The sequence below is a fragment of the Canis lupus genome, chromosome 14 (genome assembly GCF_011100685.1).
Source record: "Canis lupus familiaris isolate Mischka breed German Shepherd chromosome 14, alternate assembly UU_Cfam_GSD_1.0, whole genome shotgun sequence".
Lineage (NCBI taxonomy): Eukaryota > Metazoa > Chordata > Mammalia > Carnivora > Canidae > Canis > Canis lupus.
Window position 1 is genome coordinate 52,669,517 of NC_049235.1, and position 12,247 is coordinate 52,681,763.

Below are 12,247 nucleotides of genomic sequence, written 5' to 3' on the forward strand. Positions count from 1 at the left end.
ATCCCTTTTATATAAGAAGGCATGTAGAAAATTTTTCCTAGAACTTAGGATAAGAAAGACTTTTTTCCTCTAGTGCTATTGACATGAGATTTTTAATCAAGGAGAGCTAGACAACAAATTGAGTTTCCATTTATGCATTGCCAAAGGGATGCTCTGAGTCAAATTCGCTGCTCAATTTTTAATGGTAATTATGTTATTTTTCAACCACTGTTCTGCAAATATCTTTCTTTTCCATGATTCAGTCTCTCTTATTTCCATATTTAAAGACCCTATATACCTATGGTCTACTTTTATTATAATCTATCCTAAAGCTTTTTGACAAATAAATGAAGTAAGTATACATTCTGAATGATATTTTAAAATGTCAGAGAATCTTGCAAGCACTTTATCAAATATGACTTATTTGTTAATTATTTGAATGAAAATATTGCCATTGGCCTTGGGTTGAAGCTGTTCCACTTTACAAGTTAGATCAGTACTTCTCCCTCCCCATGCTTCCATCACCATAGATTAGTGTTCTTGCGTTACAAAGGTCCTATATGCCTCCAGAGTACATGGACTGCTCACTCTAGACTAGATATTTCCCTTAAATACTTGCTTTTCTCCTCACTGCGGGGAAAGTGATTCTTGGTGCATAGAGTGAAATTACAGCAGAATCCTGATATGTAGAAATGCTTTCCTAAGATTCGAAATTGCATTGCACACACACAAAAAGCAAGTGTGTGTGTGTGTGTGTGTGTGTGTGTGTGTTATGTGTATAAATATTAAATCTCTGTCTTTAGGGGACATTAATTTTTGAAATTCACTGTCTATCCAATTTGAAGTGTAGGATGTTTCCATAGGAAATAAATGATTCAATTACAGAAAAAGGCATTTTATTAGTCAAAAATCTAACCAGACAAGAATTACATGAATCTGCTAAGAGATTATTTTTCTAGTTTATATTCCTAAGTAGTGGAGCAAAGCCTTGTTTTTATCTTATTTTAGCTGTTGGTGAACATTGTCTCTGTGTTCGTTTTAGGATTATTGGGCAGCCTATCTGGTTTTAAACCCACTTAGCTACTAAGATTTGGGAAAAGAGATTTTCTCTCCCATTTTGGTCCTCTAATGAGGGATTGCGATATTTTGAGGTTGTGTGAAAATCTGCATTTGGCTATTTGAGTGGGATCTTTGGTTCCTAGTGGGGGAGTGGTGATGATGCCAAAGGGTCTTTCTTCCTTACAGCCCATCCCCTGCAGGAACCAAGGGCCTAGAAATGATGAGAGATGTAGGAAAAATAAATTTATAAAGAATGTTATGGGGCAGCCCGGGTGGCTCAGCGGTTTAGTGCCACCTTCAGCCCAGGGCCTGATCCTGGAGACCTGGGATCGAGTCCCACGTCAGGCTCTCTGCATGGAGCCTGCTTCTCCTTCTGCCTGTGTTTCTGCCTCTCTCTCTCTCTCTCTGTGTCTCTCATGAATAAATGAATAAATAAAATCTTTTTTTTTTAAAGAAGAATGTTATGAAATAGATATGCTATTATCTTCCCTCTGTTACCAGATCTAGTTAAGCAGCTTGGAGTAAATATTGTTTACTATTTGGTTCTTCTACCTTAGTCTTTATTTACTCAATCAATAAATATTTGTGGAATACCTATTAGGACTGGGGGTACAGTGGCGAGCAAGACATCATCCTTCCTCTGGAGAAGTTTAGAATCTAGTGCAGAGAGGCAGGAATTAAACAATTTTCAAAAATACAAATGCAAGCTGAAACTAATAATTTGAAGGAAAAGTTCAAGAAACCTTACTTAAATTGAGGGCAAGGCTTATAGTGGGAAGTCAGCCCAGACCTAAAGATGAGTAGCGTTAGCCAGGTGAGAAGTAGAATATTCTAGCCTCATTTTTCTTTGACTTAATCTCTTTCTCTGAATGCTAAATTGCAAATGTAATTAATGGGAACCTTTCTAATTATCACATAGATAACAGAATGAGGAATCATTTAAGAAGTGAAAATAAAAAAATCAAAGTAAAATCTTTCATGTCATCCTCCATGTGTATTTTCAACAGTTTCATACGTCATGACATTTTATATAAAATTTTCACTTTAGTCTTTTTATTATTTTTTGGAACACTAAAGGGCAAGCTTTCTTATTAAATTCTTAGATCCTTTTGAGGGATTCCTTGGAAAACCAAAGGCATAAAAGGTGAGTATTCTTCTAGATGGCTAAAAACCTTGGCTTTTGAATGTTGTCAGCTTTTCCTAAAGGATTATTAGGATTAGACCTATCTAGAACTGATTTCTGGTCTCCCAGGGCTATCTTTTATTCTATTTCTGAGAAACATCTTCAATGAAGGACCATTTGTCTTCAATAACTTTTAGATCTTGACATGTTTTAATTGTGGTTCATCAACCTTATATTGATTGTCTTGTGGCCTGAGGCTGAACTCCTTCCAGCTTTGCAGAGAAAACATGATGGGAATTCAGGATAGAATGGTAATGCTTGTCTAGTGGATTATCATATCACAAATTTGCCATTCTTTGCATTATTCCCACTTCTAAACTTGCACTTGAATGACTTGTATCCAGTCATTTCAGCAGACAGTTATATGCACACAGGTTGTGTTTATGAATATATGAATGTCTAAGCATCCAGATAGAAAGCAAGTACTGCAGTCAATTATCCAAAGGCTGTGTGCATGAGGCCAAACATGCAGAAGCTTGCCTTTACCTGCTTTCTCCCCACTTCTAGACACTGTGAGAAGACATCAAAACCAAGTTTAGCTCCTTAGGAGACTGGATCTCACAACTCTGATTCTACCAACATTTTGCTAAGTCCACCATTATGGGTTGAATTATATTCCCTCAAAATTCATATGTTGAACTCCTAATTCCCCAATATCTCAAATATGAGCTTATTTGGAAATAGAGTCATTATACATGTAACCAGTAAGGATAAGGTCATGCTGGAGTAGTAGTGTAAGCCTGTAAGCCCTTATTCCAATACAATGGTGTATTTATAAAATGGGAAAATTTGGACACACACACACACACACACACACACACACACACGGAGACACCATATGAAGACAAAAGCAGTTATGAAGGTGACATTTCAGGCCAAGGAATACTGAAGATTGCCAATAAATGACCAGAAGCTAGGTGAGAAGTATGGAACAGATGCCCCCTCATAGCCCTCAGAAGGGTCCAACCATACACCTTGATCTTGACCTTCTAGCTTCCAAAACTGCAAGCCAATAAATTTCTGTTGGTTAAGCCACTCAGTTTGGGGTACTTTGTTACATCAGCCCTGGCAAACTGATACACTCACATTTTGGTTGGTCCACTGGGACTGGTTGAGTCTCCAAGCCACTTAATTAAGAAAATTTTGCCTACCCTACAGCTCTGTGCTTGGGTCTTCTGGCTTCCTTCATGTCTGTGACACTCAGTGCCTCTTCCCCACTCTGTCTTTTATGGAATACATACTTATTCCAGTTTAGCTCCTCTCTTACCCATCTACTCTATCACTTCCCCTCCTCATCCTCTACTAGTTTCTTTCACCACACCTTCAAAAAAAATCCTTCCATATTTTTTGACTATTTCTTCTGCTTTTTAAACTTTCAAATAAAAATTGGCAATTAACTATTGGCATAAACATACTTTGATATCCATCACCAGGAAATAATGTTCTGTGACCAAAATCTTGTCTCTGATTCTTCCTCTGATCGCCAACAACCATTTTTTTCTCCTCCCTCATGCATGCTCTTTCTGCTTCTCCCTTTTGTGATCCCCAAGTCCTGGACTTCTCATTCTTCTGCAAGGCCACTGATCCTGTGTATTTATTTTGCCTTCAGTATTTCCTGTGACATCCTAAAATTCTTTGCAGTCTTGACTTTCTGACAGATCCATTATCAACCATAAGCTACTCATATTGCTCATTTTTCTGTTCCAATTTCGTTGGATGAAATGACAAAATCATGCTGTTGGGTCCAACATCTATTCATGCTATCTAATTTCAGCTGGACCGACACTATTGCATATCCAGGATAGCATTTTCATTGCAATTATTCTGTTCTCCTCTCTAATCAAATTCACCTCAGGTAAATCATCTTGCTTTCCACTTTGTTGGGGTTCAGCCTCTATGACTTAGTGGCCCCAGTACCTGAAAATGGAACTCATTAAAAAAAATGGAACTCACTGCATTCCTTCTACAAATAATTTCACTCTTTATATTCCTCATAATTGTCTATGCAGGCAGTCAGTGCAAGTCTCCAAATGTCAACCCAAATTTACTTTCCTGGGAATATTTTCCGTTTATATCTTGGGTTATAGTTCAAGTAGAATATATGGCATTTCCCAAATAGGCTTTAAAATATCCCAACTTCATGCCTCTGCTGATATTTCATGCTTCTGAGTGCTGCTATGTTTCATTCTCCATCTTGTCTCTATGAAATAATTTCCATCTTTCAAGAGCCAACTGAAAGGCTGCCTCTCCATCAAGCCATTTCTTATCACCTAGCTAGTAATAATCTTTTCCCCTCTTTAGACATTCCACAAATATTATGGTAACTACTTTATTATTTTAATATATACATTCACTTTTTCTATATTAATAGATTCTAAGCTTCTTTAGGGCAGGTATGCAATCTTACTAATCTTTCAATCTCCCGTGTTGCCTACATTTAATAGATGTAAAAGAAATAGCATTACTATTTTTTTAAACAACCACTGAATAATCATAACCAGATAACTAGCTGTGTATTTAATTTATTTACCCAAATATTTGAAGATATTTCAACATAGAAATTTCAGCATAGAAACCTCATCTTTTTGAGATGATAAAATAATTCTCTAAAACCAAACTAAACCAAATCAAAACAAAAGGAGAATAAAAATACTAGGGAATCTAATACATGAAGTTCAATTTTTTTATAAGCGGTGTGCTTTAGTCTTTCTTACTGTGAAGTATTTCCTAATTCAAAGGAACACTGTGAGGGTAAATGAGAAAACAGGTCTGTTTTTTTCTCTGTATGTAGGTGAATAAAGGTGTGCAGAGCTGCCAAAAGCATCCTTTTAGTGTGTATGTCTGTGATAAATTTTGTAGATTTACTCTGAATACTATTTATTGTTTCCCAGAGGATTTTCAGTGTAGGTATTTTTTGCCTTTATCTTGTTTACAGCAAGCCACACTAACATAATTCTGAGAAATGCAAATACAAAGCCAAGAGGTTAAATCCTGGACTTCTCTATTCTGTAACCTCAAAAAGGCAACAATGCATAAAATGCTGTCATTCGGGAACACAAAAAGAGATTCATGCCAAACATTCTGTTCTACTTTTTTTTAAACACAGCAATAGCCACTGTATCTAGTGCTTTAGCACATTAATTAGACATATTTTTTTTCTGAGGTTATGCCTAGGAATTGCTAGTGTAGGTTTTCCCCCATTTAATCTTAGTTCTCCTCCTGTCTTCTAATCCTTCTGTTTATAACTTCTCTCCTATTCTTGCTGTCTAGGCGAGTTGACAGATGGAACTAGAAGACCTGTGAACAAATTTGTTTGGATTTTAACACTTAACATTTAATTTTTTTATAATCTTGTGGACTTGATAACACATATTGTTATTGGCGAATACAGCATGTGCTTTAGATTAGATAAACTTAAATTTGAATTCCAGTTCTATCATTTATCCCTGGCGACCTTTTTTAAAAAAATATTTTATTTATGAGAGACACAGAGGTTGAGAGAGAGAGAGAGAGAGACAGAGGGAGAAGCAGGCCCCACGCAGGGAGCCCAATGCAGGATTCGATCCTTGGTCTCCAGGATCACACCCTGGGCCAAAGGCAGCGCCAAACCCGCTGAGCCACAGGGGCTACCCCGTCCCTGGCAACCTTAAGCAAATTGCTTGATCTCTTTCAGCCTCAATTTCCTTATCTTTTAAAAAGAGATCATACCATTTACTTTGCAGAGTGGTTGGGAGTTTTAAGTGAATTAATGTATGTAATGCACATAGCACAATGCCTGACACATGTGCATAATAAACTGTAGTTATTAATCTGTTTTTATTTAGGGAGACATATGATAATGTTCATTTAAATACAAGTTTCATTGGCTCTAAATTCTTTTTTTTTTTTTTTGTAATGCTAACAATTCATAACTGTGAATCAAGTTTACCCCCATGACTCCTCCACCATTTCACCCCCCCAACTTACTTTTGGAAAGTAGTTGCCCTAAGAAGATGGAGATGATCTCCAGAGTTTGATGAACTGCGGTGCCTAGAGCAGGGGAGGAGACTGTATCTTCCACATCATTCTTATGTAATTTGCCCACATTTCACTGTCTTTTCTGTCTTCTATTTCCCCAGGGTATTACTGCTGAGAAGAAACTTTCTTAAGTGCCAGGCAAGGAACAATGTCTGCATGAAGGATACCAAAGGACCCTTCTGGGCAAAGGATTCGATATCTTCTTTCACACCAAAGTCTTGATTCTACTCAGGATTGGACATCATCATGGACTTCTCTTCTTGGAGAAAAATCTACTTAGGGCTCTCTTGAGAAAAACCTTCTTAGGTACCCTAACCTGTTTTTCCAGATCATTGATATTATGACATTTTCAAGAAAAGATTACCTTTTTCCATTTGATGGAAACAAAATTTATACAGGACAACTCACCTTGAGCTTACATAAGAGACACTACAGAATTTTGCACAAATTAAAAGCATTAATAGCTTTAGTGTTTTTTTTTTTTAAATTTTTACTTTTCAGAAAAATGTCAAAAAAAGAGCCCAAATGAATATTTGACAATGTTTTAAAAATAAACAGAAATTTTAATTTTCATGTGGTAATGGTTATAGAAACATTTAACCAGCTCATTAGGTTAGTTATACACACTCAGGGTACTATTTTTATTGGGATGAATATGCAGTGTTCTCCAGTTTCTTTATTGCCTTTATAATTATTCAGGTTCCTGAGACTATGTAGACAGCCACAGTCACTTTTTATTTAAAAAAGTTAATTGGCCATTATTTTATAAATTCAGTAGTTTATAAAGTATTTATGTGCATCCAATTAAATAATAATTTTGTTTTGTTTTTGAATGTATATTTATTTCATTTTCTAACAGAGTCATTTATTATGACATTAGATTTCAAATGACTAGTCATTAAAAAAAAAAGAACTAAGCACTGGTAGGATTGTCCTATTTTCCCTCCAAAATTAAGTTGCCATTTCTGTAATCTGTTTTGAAGAGCATAGGGCAAAATTAATTGTATGGAATATGTGGTTTGCTTATTGGAATTAAACTGGTTACAACAAAACCTGCTGATTCCATTCATGCTGAGCCTATGAACAAAAAGTATAAAATTTGTTTTAGATAAGAGTCAGTGAATTTAGTCCCCATGAATGATGCCAGGTTGGCAACTTCTGAATGGTGCCAGATGGACATGGATGATTTTATTTTTTTTTTTATTTTAATGAACAGAATAGAGAAGCAGGTGCTACAGGACTACTCTCAGGGTGCCGTGGGGAATTTGGCTTCTATTTCCATTCTAGCATTATTCCTTGTTTTGAAACAGCTTAAAACTAGGGATCAAAGGAGGGGGGTGAATGGTCAGCAGTTGGGAATTCCTGTGATATGAATTATGATCATAACTACTACTGTGGCATAGCTAGACTTGCAATTAGGATTTCAGTACACCAACATTTAACATATTAGAGCTGTTAGACTCATTAGCTTAGCATCACTGTATCTCAGAATAGAGAGGGGTCATAGCAATGTTCTATCCCCAAACTGTATTTTACAGATGAGACAAAAAGGCCTACAGAAGGGAGGAGATTTGCCCAAAGTTACATAGCTAGTTAGCATATACCCACATCCTAACTCCTGATTCCTGACTCCTAATCTATCACACTTGCCATGCTATATTGCCAAACTCTTAACCAATATCATCTGCTGACTTTTTCCCCCTACAGAATGAACTTGTGAAACAGACGAACAACAAACAAAGGAAATAGCTGCTTATTGGTACTTTTACATCAAGATACCTCTTCCACATCTGATAGATTTTCCCCATGAGGTTTTTTTTTTTTTTTTTTTTTAAGATTTTATTTATTTATTCATGAGAGACAGAGACACTGGCAAAGGGAGAAACAGGCTCTATACAGGGAGCCCAATGCCGGGACTCGATCCCGGGACCCCAGGATATACACCCTGGGCGGAAGGCGGCGCTAAACCGCTGAGCCACCGGGGATGCCCTCCCCATGAGTTTCTACACAGACTTTCTTATTTGGCAATTAGCATATTAGAAAGGAAAAATATTTGCAGCCTAATTTAAATCTTCTAATTAACAGTCATTATTATTTTTAATATAATCCGATTGCATTACAAACATTAGAGAAAACAATTAAGACAAACCCAGGAGAGAGAAAACCTATCACAACCACTACGCTGCTGATTTCTTCTAAATCATTGTGGATATTTTCTTGGAGTTAAAAATATATATATATCATTCCCCAGTCTCTTTATCTGGATTGTTTGGTATATGACTGTGTCCACATAGCCTAAAAGATATGCTCTTCATTAAATGATTATAGCAGTGAAAATTCTGTTTCATCACAACACTGCAGAAAGATGAATGAAGTTATAGGATATAAACTTCACAGAAAGAGAAACATGTATAAATGTGGAAATGTGTCTTGGTTTATAGCCAGAGCTTTTGCTAATCAAACTTTAGCTGGTTAAGATGATTTTATACTGCTTTATCCACATCCTTCCTTTTCCCTTGTACTATTTCTTTTAGCAGCCACTCATTCTTGGCTTGATATCTATCCATCAACTCTGCAGGCCTGGAGCCATTTGGTCCTCTGGGAAGTCTCTGTCCAGATTGCCTGGCACTCCTGTTCCCTTCATAAACCTCTCCCTGTAGTCCATTCACCCCCTTGACCCCTTCTGACTGGCCCCTACTCATATCAGTTATGTCCAGCACTGCAGGAAGGATTCAAGCCCTTTCTCTTCTAGCTCAGAACTGAGAGACTTTATTGCAATTCATCCTTGTTAATCATGTGGCCCTAACCCAGGACCCCTGTCTTGGTAAAGATTTTTGAAAGAGGGGTAACAATGCAGAGCATTGGGCTTTGGAGACAAGCAGACTTAGATTTAAAATCCAGCTCCCACTCTTATTACCTGACTGACATTAGGCAAGTATTTTTCTTTTAATTTTTTAAAAGATTTTATTCATTTATTCATGAGAGGGACAGGCAGAGGGAGGTGCAGACTCCTGGAAAGGAGCCCGATGTGGGACTTCATCCCAGGACCCCAGGATCATGATCTGAGCCAAAGGCAGATGCTCAACCACTGAGCCACCCAGGCACCCCAGGGAAGTACTTTTTTAAGTCTCAGTGTCTAACTCTTAGAGTTGTAGGAAGGTCTACATGAGATAATTAATACAATTGACCTGGTAAAGAGTAAACATCAATATATGGTGTTTATTCTGATGCAAGGCAAGAGAGCTGGAGAATAAGAGCTTGGGCTTGGGGACAAACAGATATATACTTGAATCTTAATATTATCCATCACTAGCGAGTTATTTTCTTCTCAGAGTCACAATTTTCTCATCTGCAAGATGGAATGAATAGTAGTGCCTACTCCAAAGAAGTTTTAGTGAGATAATAGCTCTAAATCACCTGGCATTGTATGTTATATCTGGAAAGAGGATACAAGAAAACAGTTCACCCTGTACTATGTTGCTTCCTGTGACTTCTTTACTGTCAAGCCAGTTTTTCCATTGGGAAATTGTATTACTGTCTTGTGGGCCTCCCAGAAGCTGAGTGCATTATCCAGAATATTGGAGGGAATCTGCACTCATCCATCTATCCATTTATTTATTCATTCATTCAACAAATACCTATTATTAACTATTGTCATCCTTTCTTTCACCTCTGTGTTGGACTTCTTCCCAGAACTGACAACTAGATCTAATCCCAAAGTCTCCCATTTCTTACTGGGCAGGCTCAATTTGAAGTCACCAGCAATGTCCAGTCTGCACTATCCTGCTATGGTTATTGGAGCCATATCCCATGGCCACTGACCCCTCTCTCCCCTCCGAGCTTGTCCTCTTACTTGCATCTGATTGACGCTACTTTTAATTCAGAACTTTTTGCTTTTAAACAAATGCTCAACTCTTTCCTCCTCCTGAAACTTACCTCTCCTTTATTTCCTTTTTTTTCACATTCGGGTTCCCGTGCCATCCAAAAGGACGATGAATTAATTTGATAAGCTATTCTGAACTGATGGGGGAAAATTTATCCAACCAATAGAATATCCAACCAATATTCTGTGGATCTATCATATGCCAGGCACTGTAGTAGCTTCTGTGGAAGTTAGTGGTGAGTTAGACAGATGCAATAGTTGTCTTTATAAATCTAATAGTCAAGAGGAGAAGATGGGGAAATACATAAACAAAATACTGTGTGCTAAAAATTTCCACAGCAAAGGAAGCACATAGGATTCATACTTAATCTAGACTTGAGGGGTCAGGGATGTCTTCTTGGTAGGAGAAATGTCTTAACCAAGAAAGAGGGGTGGTTGGAAGTCAGTGATCTAGGCCAAAGCAATTAGAAAAGCTCTGGTAAAGAGAAGGCATGACTTGCTCATGGTAACAGGGAACATTTGGCATGGCTGGAGAATGGAGTGTAAATAGGGCTTGAAAGTAGATTAGGTGAAAGAACTAGGTTAAAAGTAGCTTTATAAGATACATCAAGGAATTTAGGCTTTATCCAAAGCATTAGGGAGCCATTCAAGGGTTTTTAATAGGGCAGACACATTCTCAAGTTTGGTTTTAGAAAGCTCATTTTGGCTGAAGTGCAGAAAATAGTCTGGAAGGATGGCCATTCTAGAAAGGGTCCATATAGTTAGAAAGCTTCTGTTGTGACTCATGTGAGCAATGAGATTACTTGAGCCAGAGAGATGGAGGAGATAGACTTTGATGCATCCATTTATTTATTCATTCAACAAATACATATTGACCCTGTGCCAGGCACTATGCTGAGTTTAGGGGGTTAAAAGGTGGATGGAAGAGACTAGAGGGCCCCAGGCTCTCATGGGCGATTCTGACTGGTTGTAATAGGGACTAGAGTTGAGCACTAAAGTCCCACAGGGCAAGTGTCTAGCTGAGACTCAGAGGAGTCATCTTAAAGGCAAGTAAAATAAGTAAAAGGCAAACTCGTATCTGAATCCAGTTATTCCAAAAATATTTATCATATATTTTATGTGTGCCCAAAACGCTTCTTGGCATAGAGGATATAGCAGTAAAAAAAGACAAATTCTTCAGGTCATGGGGCTTATATTTTAGTACAAAGCTTCCTTTCTAGTCTTCTGATTCATGAGTAGGAAGCTAGAACAGGGGATGGAGATAGAGAAATTTTATGAGATCAATTGATAATCAAAGGTGAGAAAGATAAATACAGCAAGATTATTATAGAGAATTCAGAAGAAAGAGCAAGTCTGGGTAAGAAATGAGCAGCTCAGTTTTGTACATGTTGAGTCTGAGGTACCTGAGAGATTTGATTTGATTGATTTTAAGCTGCAAGTCCCATATAAAGCTGCAATTATTTCTAAGTTATCTAAACTCTCTTGAGCTTTCATTGTTCATTGTTAGTTTCTGCCACTATTGGTTACTACAACCAGTAAATAAAATACTAACTGGCTCCCACCACCCAAGTCCCCATGGGATCTGAATCTGGATGTGTCACATGTCCCATCCATCGGATATGTTATTTCAGTCATTCTCTACCTATCTCCTTAAAAGCATCAAAGTGACATGATTTATTATCTTTCTTCCTAGTATAAAGAATATTTTCTCCTCAGTCACTTTATAGCTTGTATAACTTTCAGAATATGTATATATATATTCCTTTCTATGGGTGCCTGGATGGCTCTGTCGGTTAAGCATCTGACTCTTGATTTCAGCTCAGGTCATGATCTCAGGGTGATGAAATTGAGCCTGGGGTCTGGCTCTACACTCAGTGTGGAGCTTGCTTGAGATTCTCTTTCTCTCTCTCCCTCTGTTCCTACCCACCACTCATATACACTCTCTCTAAAAAAATAAAATAAAATAAAAATAAAGTTCCTATCTATACATGGAAGGCTTTATATGTGTAATGTGCTAGTGGCAGCATCCGAATTAGAATTCATGTCTTCTGATCTATAGAACTGCACTTTTTGTCATATTTTAAAAGACCTATTCTGATTATTTCTAAAATATACCAATCTAGTCA

General features: G+C 37.3%; 1 long non-coding RNA gene across 2 annotated transcripts in view; it reads left to right on the forward strand.

Moving 5' to 3' along the window:
- Positions 1–7,290, forward strand: part of LOC102155062 — a 50,507-nt gene extending 43,217 nt beyond the window's left edge. For both annotated transcript variants that reach the window (XR_005369739.1, XR_005369738.1), the window contains one exon: positions 6,340–7,290. This is a non-coding gene — a long non-coding RNA (uncharacterized LOC102155062). The remainder of the gene's footprint in view (positions 1–6,339) is intronic.
- The last annotated feature ends 4,957 nt before the right edge of the window (positions 7,291–12,247 follow it).